At 46.2% G+C, this 22,175-nt stretch overlaps 2 protein-coding genes and 1 long non-coding RNA gene across 4 annotated transcripts in view; 2 read left to right on the forward strand and 1 right to left on the reverse strand.

The window, feature by feature from the left end:
- The window catches only part of pcxb (pyruvate carboxylase b), a 201,768-nt gene that overhangs the window by 48,019 nt on the left and 131,574 nt on the right, over nt 1-22,175 (reverse strand). The window lies entirely within an intron of this gene.
- On the forward strand, nt 9,911-11,823 carry LOC119221858 (uncharacterized). The gene is made up of 3 exons (XR_005120720.2): nt 9,911-9,988; nt 10,196-10,467; nt 11,536-11,823. It is a non-coding gene; the product is annotated as an uncharacterized LOC119221858 (long non-coding RNA).
- Nucleotides 11,905-22,175, forward strand: part of LOC119221857 (leucine-rich repeat and fibronectin type-III domain-containing protein 4) — a 30,504-nt gene continuing 20,233 nt past the window's right edge. Inside the window, exon 1 of the mRNA XM_037477992.2 lies at nt 11,905-12,419. The gene's annotated coding sequence lies outside the window, so the exon portion shown is untranslated. The remainder of the gene's footprint in view (nt 12,420-22,175) is intronic.

Genomic DNA, 22,175 nt, shown 5'->3' on the forward strand with positions numbered 1-22,175 from the left:
CACGTCTAACTGTATTGTGAAAATTATATATTTTTTAAAAACGTGCCGCTCGAGGCGACACTTTGGCCAAACTCGTTAGAAAGAAGGTCATGCCCACACTTGTTGCTCTGGTTACCAAATAATATGTTAGAGACACGAGGCCTTGAGAAATTATTAGTGGAGGGAGAAGATGTAATTGATGATTTATTTTATGCGACAGTGTTAATGGTTTTCAATGAGTGTCACAAACACACGTGTTGGTTTACTGTGAAGAATATGACATCCCTCCAATGACTGCCGATGGACCAGGTACCCGCAGCCTTCGGATGGCTCTTAAGACTCACTAGAATAAAGGAATGCCTCTGCAATGGTCTACTGTCAACACAGCTGGTGGGATCCGTCCAAATAATTCGTTCTTGCGTGATATGAAAAAAATAACAATTTTACCCCTCCGAGACACTGTCGAATTTATACATTTGGGTGTTGACTTAATGCCACAGAATAGATGGAAGTGGGATGGGCTCAACACAGCCGAAACAAAAAGTGAACTAGGGAACAAAAAGGAGAGAAACCACAACGCAGCAGAGGCTCACGTACCGAAGCACACGAGACCAGCGGAACACAGACGTGTTACTGATGCAACACATTGACAAGCCACCGAGTTCTGGCACCTCAGCAACAAAGACTTGGATCTTTAAACTGGACCCAGAAAAGGATGGCACTGTACTCCTAAACTCCCTCCATTGGCTCATTGTATTGGCACACAAACACACACACACACACACACACACACACAAATCCAGATGCTGGTTTAGACAGCCAAGAGCACGCTAGGTAAAATCCTGTGTTGGCAGGGTGTCTCTGATGTACAAGCTCACCTAAATACACCTACACCCAGAAGGCCCGTTGTAAACAAGTCTGCTCCGTTCTCCCCTCTGGTAGAGATCAGTGTGTATCACCATTTAAAAATACTGACTTTAGACCACACCTCTTCAAAACACCTTGTGTCATGTCGTCTTAGACTACTTATCAATACCCATCAAAAGGGTTTTCCTTTCCACTCTATTGCTTGCACACACTACTTTCTACTGCTTTAATGAAAATAGACTTCTGTCACTTTACTTGTGTAAATTTTTTTGCACTGGATGCAGAGCTGCTACATACAAAACAAGAGGCAAAAAGCAGCAGAGAAACATTTTGAACATCGCACACAAATCTGCAGCGCATACACACGTGCGCACAAACACACACGATTTCCAAACACTGCGTCTCCTCGCCACACAGAGCCTCCACGCCACCCAAGTGATTAGGAGTTGAATAGGGGAGCTGTCAGGTCATTCGTCTTTTCCCTTCTCCCCTCCTGTTTCTCCCCTATCCCCATCAGTCACGCCTTAACCACTCGGCCGGGCACATAAACAAGATCAACACACACGCACGGCCGCAGGAGGGAACGCGTAGACATGTGTGGGCCTCTCGCATATCAGCTACAAATGTACTCGAGGCACAAGGCACGCTATGAACACACTCGGAAGGCAACATGCAAAGAGAAACTCGCACATACAGAGACAGAAATAGTCTCCACTTTTGTCATGGCGATAGAATCCAGTTCGGCCCACCGAGGACGAACGATCAGACGAAGGCGACAGCACCAGGGATCATGGTCCGACGTCACACATGGTTTGTTTGCTCACTAATCACCATGACAACCACCTTCATCCAATTCTTTACAACCATAAAATAAGGGAAAATGTTTTTGATGCCACAGGAAAAGCAGCGCGAGTCTGAATACCTCTCACGCCGTCTCCCTCGGGGGCTTCCTCTCGCTACCTGTACCATTACACAGATGAGAGATTCCTACAAGACTTTTTCATGACTGCGCCTAAAAATCTGGCATCAGTATTTGACCAAACACCCAGGGGCCTTTTCCCTAGTGAAATAAAAAAAAAAAAAAAAAAAAAAAAAAAAATCGATTGGCTATCTTTCCGGTAATAACCCCTATCAACGCTCAGGGCAGAGAAAGGTTTCCAATGAGTTCATCAGGCGAGCTTTGGCAGACATATTTCCATTGTAAATAAGCTTAGAGGGTATGAAGAGATCTGATAAAATATTGAACAATGTTCAACCAAGGCTAGCCATCTAGCGTGAGAGTTCTGCACAGCTGTACACGAGGAACAGTCCGTGTTATGACCCCCCCAATGCATTTGAAAAGGACTTCAAAAATGGATGGAAAGGAACAAAGGGAAGAAGCTTTAAAAATACGTCAGAGGCTGACTTTAAAAGAAGGAGCTGCCTGGTGTGCTTTCAGTTGCCTCTCTGTGTGGAATTGGACGCTGTCCGTGGTGCTGAACTCGCCAGACATTCTGGACAAAGGAGGTCAGTGGGGAAACGTACCAGCTATAGCACAGGACACGACTCCGGAGTTCAATACGAGGGCTAAATCTGAAAGCGTTTGTGTCCCTTCCATCTGGCAGGAGGCTGAGGTCCATCAGGACCAAGACCTCACGCCACAGTTTCTTCCCATCGGCGGTGGGGCTCATTAACAGAGCCCGGGCCCCCACTGACTGACTCAAAACAACTTTTCAAAAGTATTACTGTTACCATCCGTTTTTCTGTTTTGTATTTCATATCTTATTTTATATTGTATTTTATTGTACATTGTTTCCTTTTGTTCCATGTATGCACCATCCACCATGACAATTTCCTTGTATGTTCAACATGCCAGGCTAATGTTTCTGATGAATGGTAAAAATGGATTTTTCTTTTAAATTGAGATTGGATGCAGTTATGCATCGCTAAACTCACCAATTTGCCCTGATTGTTACCACCTTAGAGAGAACATATTTATATGGTAAAAGCACAAGTCAACGCGTCAGCCGGTCTAAACAAGTAAATTCTCTGCCGCTACAAAATAGTAGTTTTGACCGATTTTCCCTCAAGCTCTCTGAAATATATCTATAACTCTTACTTACTCCACGTCGCCGTCATTTCAGTGACTGCTAGATTCAGCCTGTCAGGCAGTGACCTAATGAATTACCAGCTGAAGCAAAGGGAGAAACAGGGTATGGGAAAGCGGATACAACAAAAAGGTACACAAACCAAACTGTGTGACTGCAAATTATTCACATTGAACTTTTGACTGCTGAACCGAGGGCGACAAGGAGGCCTCTTTCAGGGACCGTGAGACGAAGGCTTATTATACCAGATCGCCACTTAATGGTATTTTGGGAATCCTTAAGCAGTGGGCCCGTGACGCATTAATCTGCTCGTGATGAACTCCAAACCCACAGCGTGAGTCGTCTCAGGCTCTGCTAGCGGGCGGTTGGTCCTCTGTGTTAATTATACTTGTACTTGTGAATGATCTCCCTCTTTGTGTATTGCAAACAGTCACAACCATTCCTCACAACATCCCTAATGCGTCAACATCTGACGTGTACTTTTTTGTAACCATACAGACACCTTATCTCTACGACGCAGCGGCGTTTATTTTTCTGTAAATCATGCGGCCTGCCTGCTCCTGCAGGGTGTCCGAGATGGCATGAACCAGCAGGGCCTCTTACAGCCTGAAGAAAACACTGGGAATTCATGGTGTCATCGCAGGGTCCCAGTTCTATTAACCCCATTGCCACCGCCACCTCACAGGCTCGATCCAGAAGCACAGTCTAAAACGACGACGTCACAGCTGGTCAGACAAACAAAAAGACTATCCTGCAACAGGGAGATGAGCACATCTCACGCTCCAAACTTCGGGCAGTGTGTTGGATTTCATTTGGATAAACGTTCCTTTTTGTCCACCGTTTCAGGCGGTGGCGTTTAATGGCGTCTACTTACTGGCAGCTCTTTCGGTAAAGGTGAGACGCAATTTTAGTTTTGGGGTTGGGGCTGCGTAGTTTAACATTATCTCTACAGACAGCTTCGCAGCGGGTTGCAGCGATGTGCTGTAAATGCCAACTCTCCCACTGGAGTACCTTGTGTGTTTATAATGAACAAACTCCGAGCAGGATACAGTTTGGGAAAATGTTTTAAACTCAGGAACTCATAGTCTTGCTAAAAAGAGTCAACAGTGGGTGTGGAAAACCAACATGTTTCTCCATACTGATTAACATGCAACAACATGTAAGCAGTAGTAATTCCTCGCTATAATTACACAATGTCACAAGGTAAACAAACTAAAGGATTCAATCGAACTTTACTAAACCCTTATCCCTAAATCTTAATTCAGGTAAATAATCCACATAACCGTATATTACAGACGTCTCATTACTTTATTACTGCTAGGGATCCTTTCAACAAGGCCTGTGACTAATTTTGGATACACGTTTTAAAAAGATCAAAAGCTTTTGTGTTGTGAATAAACACAGAAAAACAAACAGTGGAACAAATGTCTATAAACTGGAAAAGCTGCTGTACAGAAACACCACAGAGAAAAAGGAAACTGGGAAAATAAAATGGCAAGCAAGCAAAACGAAGGTGTTCACAGCGCCGGAGTGGAACACTCAAAGTGTGACCTTCAATTTCAAGGCGTATGGAAACCCTGCAGCTGCGCACGTAACAACCCTTTGTCAAACTAATCAGCAAGTCCAGACAGAGTAGACACTCCAAACCGTGTACTGTACCACTTCAGAGATCATTTTGTGTCACTTTTGGGCCACGCATATTACAAAATGGTCTGGTAGTATCATCCCTCCTTGGAACATGCTTTTTGAAAGAGGGAGTTCAGAATCACGATCGCAGCAGCTAAAAGGGTCAAAGGTCATGTGGAATATTTTTCTGGTGTAAGCAATACAAAACTAATCTAAAACCAGGAGAATATCTAAAGTTGGGTGACATTCAAAAATTTAGAATACACTTTCTACAGTTAATACCATCTCATTTAAAAACACAATCCAAATAAAAATGTCACATACATTTCAACCTTTTCGTTTCACCAAGTTCTGCTGATGTGTCACTCTGGCTAATGTTCATCCGTCCGGTGTGAGGCAGCTACCTCGGGGTTACTCTCGGTGAAAGGCTACAAAGGCCAGCTAAACAAGATGCAGTCGGCTCCAATTGAGATCAAAGTGAAGCAGCGAGGTACACCCGTATCGCACTTAATTAAACGGCTCTACATTGGCCATCATCATCAAAGCAATGTTACTCATCTAATGGGCTCTCTGTATCGATGACTGTCAAAAGTCAGGGAGGTGATTCATTCACGCCATTCTAATGGATATCGAGCAAAGATAGCTGGAACCCTATTTAAAAAAAGGACAGGACCACATTTCATCTTTCCCCTCCGTCTATGACTCAACGTGACGACTTTCATCCCAAAACATCCATTGTATCTATTTCCAGGGACTACTGGGAGCCCAGGACACCAAATGACTAATATCCGCCTCTTATTTACAGAATGTAACTGTCTGGATTTTTCTCAGCACAGAACATCATGCATTATTTATTTGAATGTTTCATTTTTATCCTGGTTTTACTGCGATTTTTGAGTCCGTATTTATAGGTTTTCACGTTCCAATTCACGCTCTTTGATTGGTGGCTGCTGCTCCCTCCTCTGCTGCATGTGTTTTGGTCGTGGGGCGGTGCACACGGTGCTGAAACAGGCCATTGCGTCTAACGCTGCTCCGGCTCGCCTGTGCCGGCGTGGGCTCTGGCACCGGCTCACCTCAACTGCACTCGTCATCAGCGTTATTAGTTACACATGCATTTAACATGGCAGAGTGTCCCACTGTGAGAGACGTCTATTAGCCGCGTTTACTCGCACAGCCGATAATCCAATCATAATGCTATTACAGTGGCAATGCGACCGAGTTGGGGGCCACGTAGACGGCACGCTCAGATTCTGGTAATGCAATTCTTCTCGTAGTCGTGACGAGCCTAATGACAGAACGCACAATTTTAGATGCATTATTTAAAGGAGCTCACAGTCTTGTAAACACCTCAATCCAGCCAGGTCTCTGTTGGAGCTTTAGCTGATTTCTGCAAACACACGGCACTCCAACCACTTCACGACACGTGCCAAAGATGTCAGCTGGTGAGACACTCAGTCTGTTCCTCCGATGCAACGTCTAGAGGAGCACTCTCTCTAGGCTACAAACAAACTTCATGTGCAACTCAAATTGAACATGCTCAATAATGTTGAACAGAACGACTCTAAGCAGAGGTTGTCGGCAATGTTCAAATAAATGTTGCTGGGGGTGGGGGGGGGGAAAGAAAAGCAGTGCAGAGAGGCAGCAGAGGGCCGGTGGTATTAATGGAACAGTACAATATGGAGGCCATCAAAGAATCTTCCCTTGAGTAGTTCTTCACGCTGATTATAGGCTTGAATCTGATAATTATATGCACGTGAATGTGTCAGTGTACTGGCAGTTTCTTCCTGTGGTACACACACGCAGACACACATGGATGCAATCCCAACAGAACCAATGCCAAGAATCTGCCGCTTGTATTAGGCGAAAACAATCAGCAAACAAAATCTAAATTACAATCTTCTCATTTGCACCTCCCAGCTTTCTATTTCCACATTTAACAGCCCGTTTTTCCACCTTCTCCTGCACAGACCATTGCATTTCTGTATAAATTCATTTAAGCACTGGCACCCGCACACGAAGAGAATGTTTTATTACGAAATAACAATGTATAAGAAGCTAAGTAAATCCAATGCATTAAAGGGACTTGCGCTTAGAGAAATTTGGCTCGCGTGCTTCTTTTCTTCAAGTTTATTTTACAACTAATGTCGACGAATGAGGCTCCGCATGCCCTCCCTGTACGTCATTGACTGCTGCCGATGTGGAAACGGCCCCGGCCGGCAGTAACTGGGAAACCATTGAGGACACACTGATGCAAAAGAAACAAATAAAAGCACAACGGCTTGTATAGGGCTTCAAGAGCAACGCCAGAACGGGGGGCTGTGCAGCAGTCGTGTGTCTGACTGTGTGCGTCCATCCGCGTCTGTCCTTGTCTTTCATTATCTCGCGATTGAGACAAATGGAGGGCCGATCTGCCCTCCTGCCTAAACCTCCACATCATTTACCCCTCGACAACAGAAGTGGGCAAGTGTCCGCCTGTGTGCCCGTGTCTTCCATTCAGACCCGGGGAGGGACAGGCCGGCCACGTCCTGATTAGTGTGACTTGAATTGAGTGCCAGGTGTCGCATGCAGACAGATTGTGCGGGTATGTATGGCGCATGTGTGCATGTCCACGTGTGAAGTCAATGTGTGTGGGTGTGTGCGAACGCAAGCCTTTGACACACCGGTGATTATGTGCGACAAAAGTCAGGTGCTCCGTGAGCGTGTTTTAATTATTTTGTGTTCAAGTGTCGCCTATGTTTAGCCGTTGTGTCGCGCACACACACACACACTCACCGTGACTCACTTACCCTTCCACGCGGACACGCAAATGTCCTCACTGGATGACAAACCAGCCGCATGGCTCAACATTAAATGGAGAGGTGTAGCGTCGGTTCATGTAGGCAGCTTTCTCATTTCAAAGCACAGACTTTGAAGCTGCCGGTCACATCTGGCAATGAGCAAAAACGTGTCACTGTCAAAAATACCTTGGATATATGAGATAGCGTGTGGTGTAAACTCGGTATTCAGTGTGCACCCGAGAGCCACACACGCACTTGTTAGTCATTTCCAGTTTGCCGACCCCACAGCTGAGTTGACCTGAGAACCAATTGCCAATAAAAAATAAAGTTGGTGAATTAGTTCAGCCCAGGGTCAGTGGGCCGACTCCCCTGGAACCGTTTTCACTCTGAGGGCTAATTTAGCCTGACCGAACCAGAACAGGTCTGCCGTCCCTCTAATTAAGTGCAGCATCACTCGGGATGAACTAAAAACAATCCTGCCAGTCTCCCTGCTCAGGACTCAGTCCAGGCGTTTTGACTTTGTTTCACTCAAACGTGATCGATCTATGGGCAGAGGGAATGTTCTCAAAGGACACAAACTCTTTGACATTTACCCTATGGTTCAATTACATCTCGATGTAATCATATAAACAGATAAAAACACTCCCGAGCAAACAAGTCAGTAATAACATTTCCTCCGGACTGGGGAACTCACTCCATCCGTCCACAGGCAGCAGGTCACATTAGTTTATTTCACTCATCAAGGTCACTCTCCCTGACCAGAGGACCGGGTGCCAAACCACTGGACGATTAATCAGAAAGCAATGATCCATAAAGCAAAGTGATATATCAAACGTCTCGTGCTGGACATTGCTTTTATGGAGGACTGGCTTAGTAGGTTAAAAAATACATTGGTCAAGAGCATGGGAAAGTGGGATGAGAGGAAAATGCTCTATGCGGAAATATGAACGGCAAAGGGATGCACCGATTGAGAAATATTTAGTGATTAACTCCCGGGTGGCAATTGTTATACATGAAAAAAACAAGTTGTGAAAAGACAAATCCCGGTCTGTTTCTTTCTCTTCTCTCCCATGTTTCATCTCTGGCGGTTGCCTGTGTCGACAAAAGGACCTGCACACATGTGATGTAGGAAGTGACTTAATTCCAACATCCAATATCTCTAGCAAGAGGTTGCATTTAACGGCTGTTTCGCCAGCCGCCATCGGCGCAGCGGGGAAATCAACTGCTCGACCCGTGTTTGAAGTTTATATATATATTTCTGTACATACACACACACACACACACACACTTTCCCTATCACTGCATCCATCCACCACTCCCATCTATCCCCCAATAACCCCTCTCTCCCTCACGCCCCCGAGATCCTCGGCCTCCCTCCCCAGCCCTCCAGCCGCCCGCCTCCCCCGCTCCTCACACGTCGCCGCTCACTCTTTCTTAATCATCCGTCTACGCTCCCCCGCTCATCCCGGCCTGACCCATAGTTGCCCGGGGCGCCGAGAGCCTCGCTTCCCCCCCCTCGTCATACCAGGAGACTTTTATCTCCTCCTTTTGCTCCATCCCTCCTTCCTTCCTTCCTTCCTTCTGCTCCCCCAAACCCTCCATCTGTGGTGAAGATGTGCTCACGTCCTTCACTAAAGCAAAAGAGGTAATTTCACAGTGTAAAAACACTCTTGAAAGCCTGAATTTAAAAAGGGAATGAAAAGTATTACCGCAAAAATGTTCTCGTAGGTAGTGTAGATGGCAGTATGTATTACGCAGAATGGCCCCTTAATAAGAGTTTAAATAGTATAAGCTAGTTTAATTTTGTTCCTCCACTTAGAATAATCATCTTGGGAACAGTGGACTAAACAGATCATTCCAGAAACCCCCTCCCTCCCAAGGCATTGTCCAGCTCTTACCAGGAAAACTGATGAGATGTATAATCTCCCCAGTGGCCCTTACGGACTGATCAGGTGACCGAACCACCTCTACTGGGCCCTTGAGATGTGAGGGAGGCTCTACTCTGACCCCCCCCCCCCCCCTCACTAATGTTGGCCCCAGCTACAACGCCAATGAAACTACATTTGTTGATACATTTGTAGCAACGATGTAGTACTTCTGGTCAGCAACCAAACGGTCATGGACGAGGGTCGGGACTAAATGGACTGATGGATCGAGAGCTTTGCCTTTCGGCTCGTCTTCCTCTTGAATCACAGCAGTCCTGCATTGAACCAAGCCGCCTGTCCAGCTGCCTCTCCTTTTTACCAACGCCCCCCCAGAGACACTTAAAGTCCTTCGCTTTGGGCAGTAATTCACTCGTAACCAAGAGAGGGAAAATATTTCTGTGGGGAAAAAAGAATGCACGCTTTTGTTTGCATCTGTATGCTTTCCCTTCTTTGAGCTTGGCAATAAACCACCAGCCAATTTGTCCCCACAGCAGAATTCAAACGTTAGATTAAATTTTGAAGAAGGCTGACTAATTATGTATCTGTATAAAATGCAAATGCTCAAGTAAAATACTTGAGTAGAGCACGCTCTCATCCATCACACCCCCCCCCCCCCCCTTCCCCTCATCTTTATGCACTGTCTCTCTCCCTCTCTTTTTCTCTCCCGCTCCCCCTCAGTCCGTTTCCTGCCACAGACAGAGCCAGATCACGCACTTTTCTGCACAAGGTAAGGACAAAGAAATGCAAAAAAACAAGGGAAAAGCAAGAGGATGAAATGGATAAACAAAGTACAGTAACTGGGTGGAGGCAGGCCAAGTGAAAAAATAACTGGAGAAAACCACCCTGAAGGAGAGGAGATTTCTAAAAATACAAGGCAGCTTACTCCCTTGCATTGTTATATTTTTCTCTCTCCCTCTCCCTTCTCTTTTTGCAGCGTCTCCTCCTTCATTCAGTACCTGTTCCGTGGGATTAACATGACTTAAAATTCAATCAGCCTACAGCCTGACGGAGGAGCGACAGCGGAGGCAGACAGAGCGCTGCAGCTGTCGGGACCGAGCGAGGGGGATAGAAGTGTGCGATAGAGAGAGAGAGAGAGAGAGAGAGAGAAAGAGATGGGTGTTTTTCCACGGAGCAGAGATCGACAGCGAGCCGCGCAGATAGGGAGACGTGACGGCTGAGTATCGATGGAGTGATCCGCAAAACAAGGTTAGTAATTCCATCTTTTCATTTAGCAGAGGGCAAAAACCCTGTCTTCAGTTTATGAAAGGACCCAGTGGAGACTTAACAAATTAATTTAAAAAGAAAAACCCACCAAGTAGCTGTATTGGGCATTTGAAGTGGCAAAGTGAAAACCGGTGGAGAGCAGAGCAGCCGAAGAAAAATGGAATCTCACATTTGGTAGGAAGAAAAAGAGAAATCCAGCAGAGAAGCTGCATAGATGCAGCGGCTGCACTGATGTACATAAATACGGACGCTCTCATAAGGAAACACACACAAATACAGATGAGAGCACAGCGTTAGAGCAAGATAATGAGATTATCTTCTTATAGGTGTCGGCTTCTGGAGTCTGATTGACAGCCCAGTGAGAGTGTGTGTGTGTGTGTGTGTTGGGGGGGTTAGACTTTTCAACTGTCTGACATTCATGCCGCTGATCAATAGCCCAGTTGTTTCATTAGAGTGTGTGTGTGTGTGTGGGGGGGGGGGGGGGGGGGGGGGAGAGCGAGAGAGGAATGCTGTGTGTGCTTTGCAGGAGGGTAACACTGCATGACTACTTAGTGGATGTGTGCGTGTGTTGGGGTGTGTGGTGGCGGCGGCGGCGGCCGCAACGGTGGAGGTGGTGTGTGGTAAAATATGCGCGAATGTGCTGCATGAGCGTGTTTGTCCGCATGTGCTCGGTGGTCCTGTGAGTGCGAGCATAAACAAGACAATTCAGCCTGCTGAGAGGCGTTAAGAGGGTCTCAGAACCATTGATTCATGTTGACAGACGGGTGAGCGGGAGGGAACGGGGGCGGGGGGGGGGGGGCGGGGGGGGAGACAAGGAAGAGGTAGGGGAGCTTTTTTTTTTTTTTTTTTTAAAGATGGGAGGAGTGTTGGGGGGAGATTTCTGGGGGGAGGTTGAAAAAAGAGGGATGAGGCATAAAAGTGATAATGGACTCCATCCAACGTTTGTGTGATGCACACGCAGAGGGTGAAGGGGGCGTTATGGGGGGGGAAACATGTACAGCGCAGGCAGTTCATGCTCTTCACACTCTCCTTGTTTCTCCTCTTTTGCAGGTTTCTGGCCATCCCTCCATCTCGCCGGCTCACTCTTCCATACCTCCCCTCTCTGCACCTCCCTTCCAAGGTCATCCCTGAACAACTAATTCTATGTGGGAGGACAAAGACGGCTTGCATCGTGACCGACAGTGACACGCCCTGGAAATTACTCCGGGAAGTGAGGGATGAGTGAGAGAGAAAAAGAGAGCGAGAGAGAGAGGATGGGGAGGAAAAAAAACGGTGCGAAAGAATGAGGAACGCCAGACAGCTAGATGAAGAAATAAGAAGAGATCGAGCTGTGTGATTGGGGGGGTGGGGGAGAGGGGAGGTGGGGGGGGGGGGGGGAGCAGAAAAGAGAAGTTGGGAGAAGGAGGGGCATGCAGGGAGGGGGGGGGGTGTGAGGATCACCGCCAACAAGGATTCCTATACGCCATTGATTGAACTGCTCACAGAGAAGTTGAATACAGCCATGTGGAAATCATATCAAAACTCCATTAATAGGATTTCAGGCACAGTACTGAGGCCTCTTTTTGGGAAATACCACAGCGGGATTCGGCGAGTAATTCCGGATTTTCCAACTTTTCTTCATCTATAGAAGCCTGGGAGGATATTGTCGAACAGGGGGTTTCTGCAACTCTCCTTTTCATGAAAATGACCTACATCCTCGTCGTTTTGATGGCATGTGGGGTCGTGCGTGTCTAAAGTGGAGGAGGACAGGGTTCAGCTAAAACACAGTTACACACCCTCCCCGCCCAACGCCCCTCTCCTGCAGGACCAACACGAGGAGAAACACCTGGGGCGAGATCTGTGCCGAGCACGGACAAACACAAACGCACCCACACATAAAACCCTGGATAACATGTGGAGCTGATTCGGATTACAGAGCCGCACAGACGGAAAAGGTAACGTCCACGCAGTTCCAAACGCGTACACACACACACAAGTACACACACGTCGACAGTAAAGCTCCACGTTGGCACGTTTAACTCTCTCGTGTTGAATCGGTTGGCCCATCATTGTGGTGAACGCCAGCACTCACTGGACCGGGAACTCTGTTCTTTATGGCACACGCACCCAACGCACACATTCACGGTGCTATAAACAATGAAGAGATACAGAAAAAAAACCAAAGGGGCCAAGTGATCTGCACACACAGATGAACGTGCACACTCAAATCTCCCAGATTAGTGCATGCTTTTCCTTTCTTAGCCTTGTGCTCTAATCCTTCTACACCTCAAAGTCCCCAGTTTTCTTTTTTTTCGCTCCACACACCCCTAACCCCACTGAGCATGTCTGTTTTCGAGTCTGCCTCCGTGTGTGAGCGTCGGCCAGCTGTCCCGTATCAGATTACTCGCGAGGTGCGTTCTAGCGCGACTTTCATCACCCTGCCTTTATGTAATCTCACCTGGAGTGGTGTGTGTGTGTGTGTGTGTGTGTGTGTGTGTGTGTGTGCACGGATGCCGGCTGTTTGTGCGGTTGAAGCAGCAGAGAATAGTTCCCTCGTTTGAGGCTTTTTACGTAAGCTGTTTGAGCGTGCGCACACACACACACACACACACGAGAGAGAGAATTGGCACACTGACACAGGAGATCAGACCGACCAAGTGGATATAGGGGGGGGGGGATAATACGGCAATGAGAAGGAAATGGAGACGAGAGAGAAAGTGCAAGCGCGAGGTAGAGGGAGGAGGAGATGGAGAGGAGAGGGACACAGTGATGGGCACCGATGGAGAGGAGAGGTCAGATGAAGGAAGGCGGTAGGAAGAGGTGAAGTGGGACGCAGAGATTGACTTCGCCAAGTGGCGAGAACAATGAGAGACGGGCGAAAGAAAGAAGTCGATTGGGAACGAAGAGAAGAAATGATGAAGGGCCCATAGCAGCAGGGAGGAAGAATCATCCGTATGAGGAGGAATAACTAGGGGACAGGAATGAGGAGCAGAAGGTGATGATGCTATGGAAAAGATTGAGTCATGCTGTAATTTTCCTTTAATCTTATTTCTTGCTCTTCAGAGGCTAAAGGATTGACTGATTAAATAAGTGAGATAACCAATAACAGATATACAATGATGAGTGACAAGATAATAAGAGAAGGTTAAAAAGAGGCCAAAATGTAGCCAAAAGTAATAGTGATTTACCATATTTAAACAAAAACACGGATGAGGAAGGAGGGGGATTAGAAATGACAGATGGCCCTGATTACGTTGCCTTCTACTCTTACCAATAGAAACAATTAGGCCAAAAGTCTGCAAGAGAGTAAAAGATGACCAACATCGGGGAGCACCAACAGGGGCACTCAAGCTCTGATTAAAAAAGATTTTTGTTTTTCTCGTTTCTACAGAGGCCTTTTGAAATCCATTACGCAAAGAATAATTCTATAATTGGACTTCCTCTCCTGCCAGTGATAATCAGGAGAATGCAGAGCGGGAAAATGTCCTGTGGTTCAAGCAGAGGCACGAAGGCAGAATAAAACATTTCCTACATCCTCCTGTTGTTAGCACGGGTGTCTGTCATTCCGGGGCAACAGTAAGGAAGACGCATGAGCAGATGGGAGGCTCACTTTTCCAAGCGGGAGCTTTGAACAGTATGAGCTGACTGGCAAGTGAGTGAAGAAGGACTTTAGAAAAAAAACAAAACAATGATAAAGCCAGGAAAGCAAATAATTACTTTAAGTAAAAAGAGATTGCACATCAATGAATTCACCCCTTTGTCAAGCCTCTCCCTCCTTAGTTGCTGTTGCTACATCGTTAAAGCTTCCTCTTTATCACGGCACAAATTTATTTGGAAATAATGGTTCCTTCATTTCAGACATTTCCGGTTAGGCATTTTATGAGCGGTTGCTAGTGGACTAATTATGCTAACTTTAGCTTGCAGAGTTTGTTGAAAACACCCTCTACAAACCAATCTTGGTTTTTAAAAATAAAAGATTACTGCAAAGGGATCTTGAGTGTGCACGATCTGGCTTCTTTATATGCACCAAGTTAACCAGAATATAATGTGTTACACAAGTCATGTTGGTTGCCACCATAATGAGACATTTCCTCTGACATTTTAAACTTTTGCATGTTATGTTGCAACTGACAAACATGACTCATTAATCTACTTTGGCTCTTGTACTAGTTTTGAAGGGTTATAAAAAAAGGAATGCATCACACAATCTCCAAAAAAGCAGAATGTCAATCATGGCTTAGCCATAAAGGAACACAAATTTTAAAAGAACAGATGAGAGAGACCGATTTATTCAGCGTTCAGAAAATTGTGACCAACCGGATCCCAAGCGACTAAGCATGAATCAAACAGGAAGATAGACACATGAACAGACATCAGAGCCGGGATGAATGATAGATGTGGGATGTCACACACCCTTCCGATTCCACGGCCTTTCAATCCAGGCGAGACGCGCACGATTTAAACCCGTAAAAATAGGTAGACGTGGCCACTGGGAGAAAGGTGGCATTTGATGGATAAATGACAAATGGTGGAGGGAGGGGGGGGGGGGGGGTGGAAAGGAGGGAGGCTATGAGGATGAAACATCAGCCCGCTGTCCACTGCTAAGGAACCAAATGGCAGATGATGTAAAGAGACTTATGGCACAATAGTGTGATGAAGAGAAGTAATTACAAGAATGGCTGCTTAAGATAGGGAGGGACACTGAGTAATGACAAATGAAAAGCCACGGAATGACACTTGAGAGGTGGATGATAAGAGAAAGGGGGGGGGGGGGGATGAGGGAATAAAGGAAAAATAATTTCTGAAAGAAAACTACACCACTGGCACTAGAGCTGAATGAATGAATGGAATCAAATAGCAACGCCAAAGAGTGTTGAAAGGATGAGTAATTAAACAGTCAGACATTGTAGGAAAGAGGGACGGGAGAGGAATTAGAAGTCAAAGGATGAGAGGAGGAAATGATGAACAGAGGGATAAAGAGTTTGTCACGGAGAGGAGGGACTAAGAGGTGGAAGCTACAAGCACACGCGTAGTGCAGAAGTATGGATAGATAGAGGGATGAAAGGATGAGTAATTAAACTGTTGACAGTCTGTTTAGGCACAGCGGGCTCCTGGTGAGCAGAACCAACTGTAACCACGGCAACCAAAAGGAGACAGACTGAGGGATGGTTTTGGGGGAGGCCAATGTAGGGGAGGGAGGAGGAAATGGGGGAGCGCCAACTGTGAAAGAGTGTGTGTGTGTGTGTGTGTGTGAGGCGACGGGGGATTAGAGCCGTCACACAGTGTGAGTGACACAGGTGGGAAATGAGGGATGAAAGAGGGCATGAAAAGGTAAGAAAAATCTTAAACAGACTCAAAGCATCCATGAGCCCTTGCAGGGAACCCTGTTGTAAAAGATTAATCAATTCTCTCGGTAATAATATGAATCTATAAAACTACATTTAAATATTAGGTAGCTTTAAGTATTATTTAGGTCGACAATTGCTTATTAAAGTTATCTGGCTAACTTCCTAATCCTACTAGGTGGAAACCCCCTTTGGAGGAAAATGGGCCCGGATTTACACTGAACTGTAATGTGTTCAGTCCCATCAGAGAAGGGAACACCGACAGCCTCGTGTCCTTCCCCAAACACCACCTACATGCAGCTCAGCTGGTCCACTCCAAATGTAAAATACATCACACAATACCTTTTTATGTCAACCCGAATGGACGGACACTAAGGGGGTGTAAGCCATTGGTCTGTTGACCCATAGTCTGTTGAGAATGTCTTCCTGCGTCGTTGGAAACAGTAAATAGTTATTTAGACATCAAACTAGAGGCGTTTCGGGAGTATGCTTGCGCCTCCCCAGCAGCTGTCTGCCAGAATGCTAACCGACCACTGCTGTGACTGTGCAAACTCGCAGGTGTTCGTCGGCATTTACAACAGATGCAGTGGGCCGTGGACCTTCGAGTGAATCGCGATGCAGAATACCGCGTGGGCGACGACTGTCAGGAGAAAAGCGGCTCGTAGTACTTTGTCTGCAGCAGCGTGTACCAGTCTAGGCTTGACAGCGAAGCGCGGCGCGTCCCCCCCCCCCGCCTGCATCAGAGCGTTAGAATGTGAGACGTAGCACACAAACTCGAGGGAAACCGGTTTCCCCTGCAGGCTCATTGCAGCGTTATCAGTGCCTCGTGTCAGGGGGGGGAAAAAGTGTTTTGTGCAGAGTCACAGCGCAGCTTGTAATTCATTGTGTTTTGAGAGTAGCTTCTGTGATCAAAACAAGCCTGATAGACCTTAACCACGTTATGAGGGACGGACGCGGGAGGGACACACCGATGGGAAGACCGTTTGTGCCACGTGGTGCTTGTGTAGCATTAATCACTACACCCATCAATTTGATGCAGAGGGCGTGGTTGGCACGTCTTTACCCCATCAGCCAACTGTTCTCTCACCTCGGGTTTCCCCTCAAATCTAGGAGCCCTGGTGTATCAACCTTCTGCCACTATCACGCCGCACACACACACATCATCATCATCCATCATTTTTGTCATCCGGCCATGTCAACTAATCAGGGTCAATATAATTTCCGGCGCAGGGTTTCTGGTCGGCAGGGGAGGTGTCGGCAACTCGGTCGCGGTGCGTTTGTGTGCGACTCGTTTCATAAAAACAGATTCATAAATATGGCGGCGTTGCAGGAGAGGCCGCCGCTGGGAGAATGAAGAGGGGCGAGGTGGAGTGCAGAGACAGTGAGGATGGAAAGCAGTGATGTTTATGTTGGGACAAAACATTTTAAGCTGAGAGAGGGAGCGATGAGGGATGAACAGAGCGCTTGAAAACTGCAGGAGCATGATGTCGGTGGCGAGTGGCAGGCGACTTATTTTGTGACACTTGTCATAGTTAATGTCATTGGAAAGCCAAATTTGTGCACAGTATATAATATAGTTACAGAAGCATTCATTGTCTAATCTGACCAAAGTTGACAGAAGTCCAACAAGAGCGATCAATATAAATCTTGTAAGGAATTGCATGTATACATGTCAGTATACCGGTCTAATATTCCGGAAATTGTCTGAACCCCACAGAGAAACACCTTTCATCATTTTTGTTTGATGCATTGGTAAAACACCAATAATAGCTTTTAATAAAAAAAGCTTGCGAGTGCATAGAGGATGCCGGTCCATACAGACGCCAGGATTAATTCAGCACGGAGAGGAAAGTGCATCAAAGATGAGCATGCGGGACACACAAAGACCGGCAACTATTAATTAAAGGCTTTATCAGCCCCCATCTCAAACTATTTCACTATGCAATTTAATCATTGCCATCTGGGGTGAAGGATAACTAAAATAGCGCTGCATTGAGACACACAGACGAGACAGCCCTCCCACCGAGGAGACGAGTCCTCTTCAAGTGAAAAAGCATCCCGGTAGAGCTTTTTCCCAGCCCTTTATGTCTCTCGTATGCTCGGCTGTTCAATTTCAGCTACTCAACTGGCTCCTTCTATGAGACCAATGCAGATGTATAGAAACAGAGCACTTCCACACTTTACCAAAGTACTTTCAAAACGGATAATGCAGCGATGCCACCTCAGTCTTTTTGGAGAGAAATCGAATCATTGCACGTTAAAGAAAAACATGCAAACAAAGATGCTGGTACCGTATACTCTTATAAATGGGTAAAACAAACCGATCTTCTCGCGGTTAAGGCCAAATAGTGAGCAAAACCTACAGATCGGTAGAGAGCTCCACAACACATTATGTCAAGGCCGCTCCCTGGCACAATCTGAGCCAATGAAGTGCCACGGAAAAATCATTGTCACCTCCATGGTTTGCCAATTCAATTTAGCTCCCAGGAAATTTGATCCCCGAGCTGTGCAGCCGTGCGGGATTCCCAAAGGGAGGAAACTAAATTACAAAAGCTCAGCAAGGAGTGGGAGATGGCTGCCTCAGATATAATACAACACTGCAACAGAATTGGTGGGAAAAGTTTGGTGTGGTACAGGTAATGGAAGCCAAGTTTGTCTCAGAAATAGTTAGGTGTTTTGGGCTTTGGTTGATGTCCTTCTGCATGACACCGGCTTTTGGCGATGCAAAAAATTAGGAGAATGTAACAGAGCACACGTGTAAATAGACTACCCAGTAGGCTACAACATTCTGCTGTACTCACAAGGCAGACCAGAGCGATGCATACTTCTTGCCGCGGTTCACTGCTTCGGATTTCTCTTGTTCACCAGTGAACAAGCCTTTACGGTTCAGCACTCGACAGGCGGCAGTAAATCAGAGCAGTGTGTTAACTGCCTGCCGGTTTTTCACAACATCGAGAGTCGCTCGCTGTGTTGTGTTCCGTCTACGCCTCAGAGAGGAGGAAGTCTGACCTCTAAAAACGGACATACTATAAAGGGAGACATTGGGTTCCAAGGTTGCTTTTCTGTGCATAGGAGATAAGTTGGCAGTCTTCATTAAAAAAAAAGACAACTTTAAAGCCTTTGAGATGCTATTTTGATGTGGCTTTCACCTCCTGTGAAGTCATGCCATGTTAAAAGATTACAGATACTTTTAAGAACTCCTTACTTAAGATAAGGTGCTGTAATCAAAAGCACCGCTCAATTTCACTCGGCTCGGATGAAACGGCCGTGGGTCCTTCAACGGAATTTTCTGGACACCAGCACAAGCGTTTGATTTTCTGACCGCTGAAGAAAATCCCCACAACTTTTACAGCTGAGAAATGTGCATCAGCTAAAATGTGTACAACCATGAAATTCCTAAATTGATGCAGAGGAGGAACTTTTCCAAAAAAAAAAAAAAATTCCAAGAATAGAGAGAATTATCACAATCTACCAAATAGGATTGATTCCAACATGGTTTAGTCAGACAGGGTGATGCATACAGATGGGTACACTGTGCACTCAGGTTATTTTTTCTTTTAAAAACAGCACAGAGGTTTGGGGGAATTAATAAGAGTATTTCAGAAGATCTATTATTTCGGAGCCCTGCTGCAGGGAAGAATGCTGTCCTCTTATTTTAAAGAGAACTCACTTCAGTTTCTTTCTTTTGATTTCCCATTTCTCTAGTTTCACTCCCACCATTCACCTCAGGGGTTCTGTTGGCTTTTTCCATCAACACCCTTTACCTATACAGCAGAAGAAAAAAAAAAAAAAAAGAATCCACAATGACTGCGGATTGGAGAAAAAAAGCACTTAATGCCTGACATTTGCACATCTTTTGTTTTGCTCTTACGTTTGAAGGGCAGACGGAGCAAAAAGACTAGGATTACGTGCCATCTGTGTCCAAAGGCTCTTGATCTTCAGACACAACTTTTACAGAGAACCAAAACAGACATTGCAATACTGCAGATCTTGGCAGACAACCTGTTAAGACGCCTGTTAGTGCAACTAAAATTGGCATTTGTTTACTTTTCTTTGTCCAGCTAGAAACGAATTGATAATTTCTAAAATGTGGCCTTTTGTAAGAGCAAATAAAGTGTGCTTTACGGAGACCAAACCAATAATATAATGACATCACCCATCGCTCAATCTGCAACTATAAGCTACAAGGAAGGTGTGTGGTTTACGTACTTCTCAGTATACTGTGTGACCTCTGAGAAAATTTTAATGCCCAGTCAAAACATTTTTACAATTATGACGGCCATGTGGTGGCACTAAAAGGTCCATTGTTGTGCAATATGTCCCAATACAATACTTTACAACTTGACTGTCACACTCTTGACCAGGGAGCTCTTTCTTTCTCATCTCGCGTTTTAACCTCATCACATGTTCGCCGCCGTTCTTCAACCACGCCACCTTCCCTCTGCTGCGTTTCAACACAGCTCTCCCTAATCACATCCACTCTCCCCTCTCCCCTCCTTCACACCCCCCCTCCGACAGTGATGGATGGCGGCCTTCACTCGTTTATCGCCTTTACATATTTCTCTGCCCAGCCGCTTAACGACACACCGACTCGGCATGCCTCCTTCTTTCCATCCTCCTCAAACTCCTCCAGCTTCCCTTCTTCGACTTCTTCCACTCCGCTCTTTGCACTGGCTTTTCGGTCCTGGTCCCCCCTCCTCTTCACTCTATTCGCTATTTTTCTTTTTGGCCTCTGCCTCTGAATGCATTTCACACCGTTGGCCTCTCTCCACGTCGCTCATTTGTTTGCCGTTTCCATATCCAATGTTGTACCCCTCTCCCGGTGCTTTCTACATTCTGGAGGACTGAAGAGGACAGAATACGACAGAGGAGTGATGGTATCAAAAGGATGAGTGGGCTTACAGTACACACGACTGCCGAAAGGAGCGGCTATGTGGGCGTTCTTTTGTTCCTCGCCTAGAGAGAGAGAGAGAGAATATGTGTGTCGGCCTCCCTATAATTATGATTGTGTGGGAAGACTGTTTTGGTATGCTGGCAGTTGTATCTGCATGCAAAAGCTCACCTAATTTCAAGGGCCTGGATTATGAGTAAGAGTGCATGCTTGGAAACCTTTGAGTGATGGAAGGAATAGCTCTGTGTGCGTGGCGCTACCTCTCTATTTGATCAACTACTAGAGCTTGTGTGTATTTTACCATCAAACAATACGGTGGGCCAAAAAATATTGTTTCAATTCCATTCATTCCTGCCTTCAAACGTTTTGCACACCAAGTAGTGAAACATTAACCCCTTTGTGACGCTGCAGCGACGGGCTGGCAGTGGGTTTGACGGAGGCCTTGATGCACACTTCTTCCAGCCCCGATCAGATCGGTGGATTACTGCGCTTGTGATGAGTGGCTTTTGAGAGCTAACGCAAATCCCCTGGTTTATAGACAGTGCAACATACCCCAAAGTCGATTTAAGTCGATTACAGCTAATGGCATTTGCGCGTGCCGGATAAGATGCAAAAACACGTACGCCGATATGCAGATGTGGGAATCTCCACGCACACACAGTATTTATTACCAGCACTGTGGCTGGCAATTAATAGGGCCCTGACATTTATAATAGTCCACGACAAATTACAGGCCTATACCTGATAGAAAATGCAGCCCTCGAGTGCAGTAGGTCTTCCACGTACAAATAAAAAAATATACTTTCAATCATACCTGAAAAAAGGTACACTGTTAATTTCTATTCATTGTTCTAAAGCTATTTAGCAGAAACACATTTAGCGGGGCTTGGACTTAAGGGGAGGACCAGGCAGGTCCAGCCCTGCAGCCCCCCCCCCCCCGTCCTGCTTTACCACTGGGGCCACACAGAGACGCTTTTAGCTTGTGTTCTCACTCTCCATACAGACTGTTTCTTGCTCTCTGGAGGGTGGAGGTTTGACGCGGGGCAGCGAGGCAGGCAGTTTCCCAAAATAGAAGGTGCAAAGAAAGAAAAGCTCAAATATCGGCAGTAGCCAGCACACGTATGCAGTAAACTGTGCCCTTGATCCTTCTGACACACACATACAACAGACATGCAGCCGAATGCACAAAAATCATCATGCAATCAAAATCATTCTCCATCTTTGTTATCAACAACATTATCATCATCAGTCAGAATTGATACCAAACGGTTTTTGGCCTAATTGCTGTGTGCATGTGTGTGTGTGTGTGTGTGTGTGTGTGTGGGGGGGGGGGGGGGGGGGGGGGGGGCATGGAATGTCTTTCATTGCCGATTCAGCAGCAAATTCTTATGAGGAAATGGAGGCTTCTAAAGTGCACCTGTATTATGAATCGGATCAATGACTTTGTTGATCCCTAAACAGTAACTCAAGTGTTT

Source organism: Pungitius pungitius, chromosome 1 (genome assembly GCF_949316345.1).
Source record: "Pungitius pungitius chromosome 1, fPunPun2.1, whole genome shotgun sequence".
NCBI classification, from domain to species: Eukaryota; Metazoa; Chordata; class Actinopteri; order Perciformes; family Gasterosteidae; genus Pungitius; species Pungitius pungitius.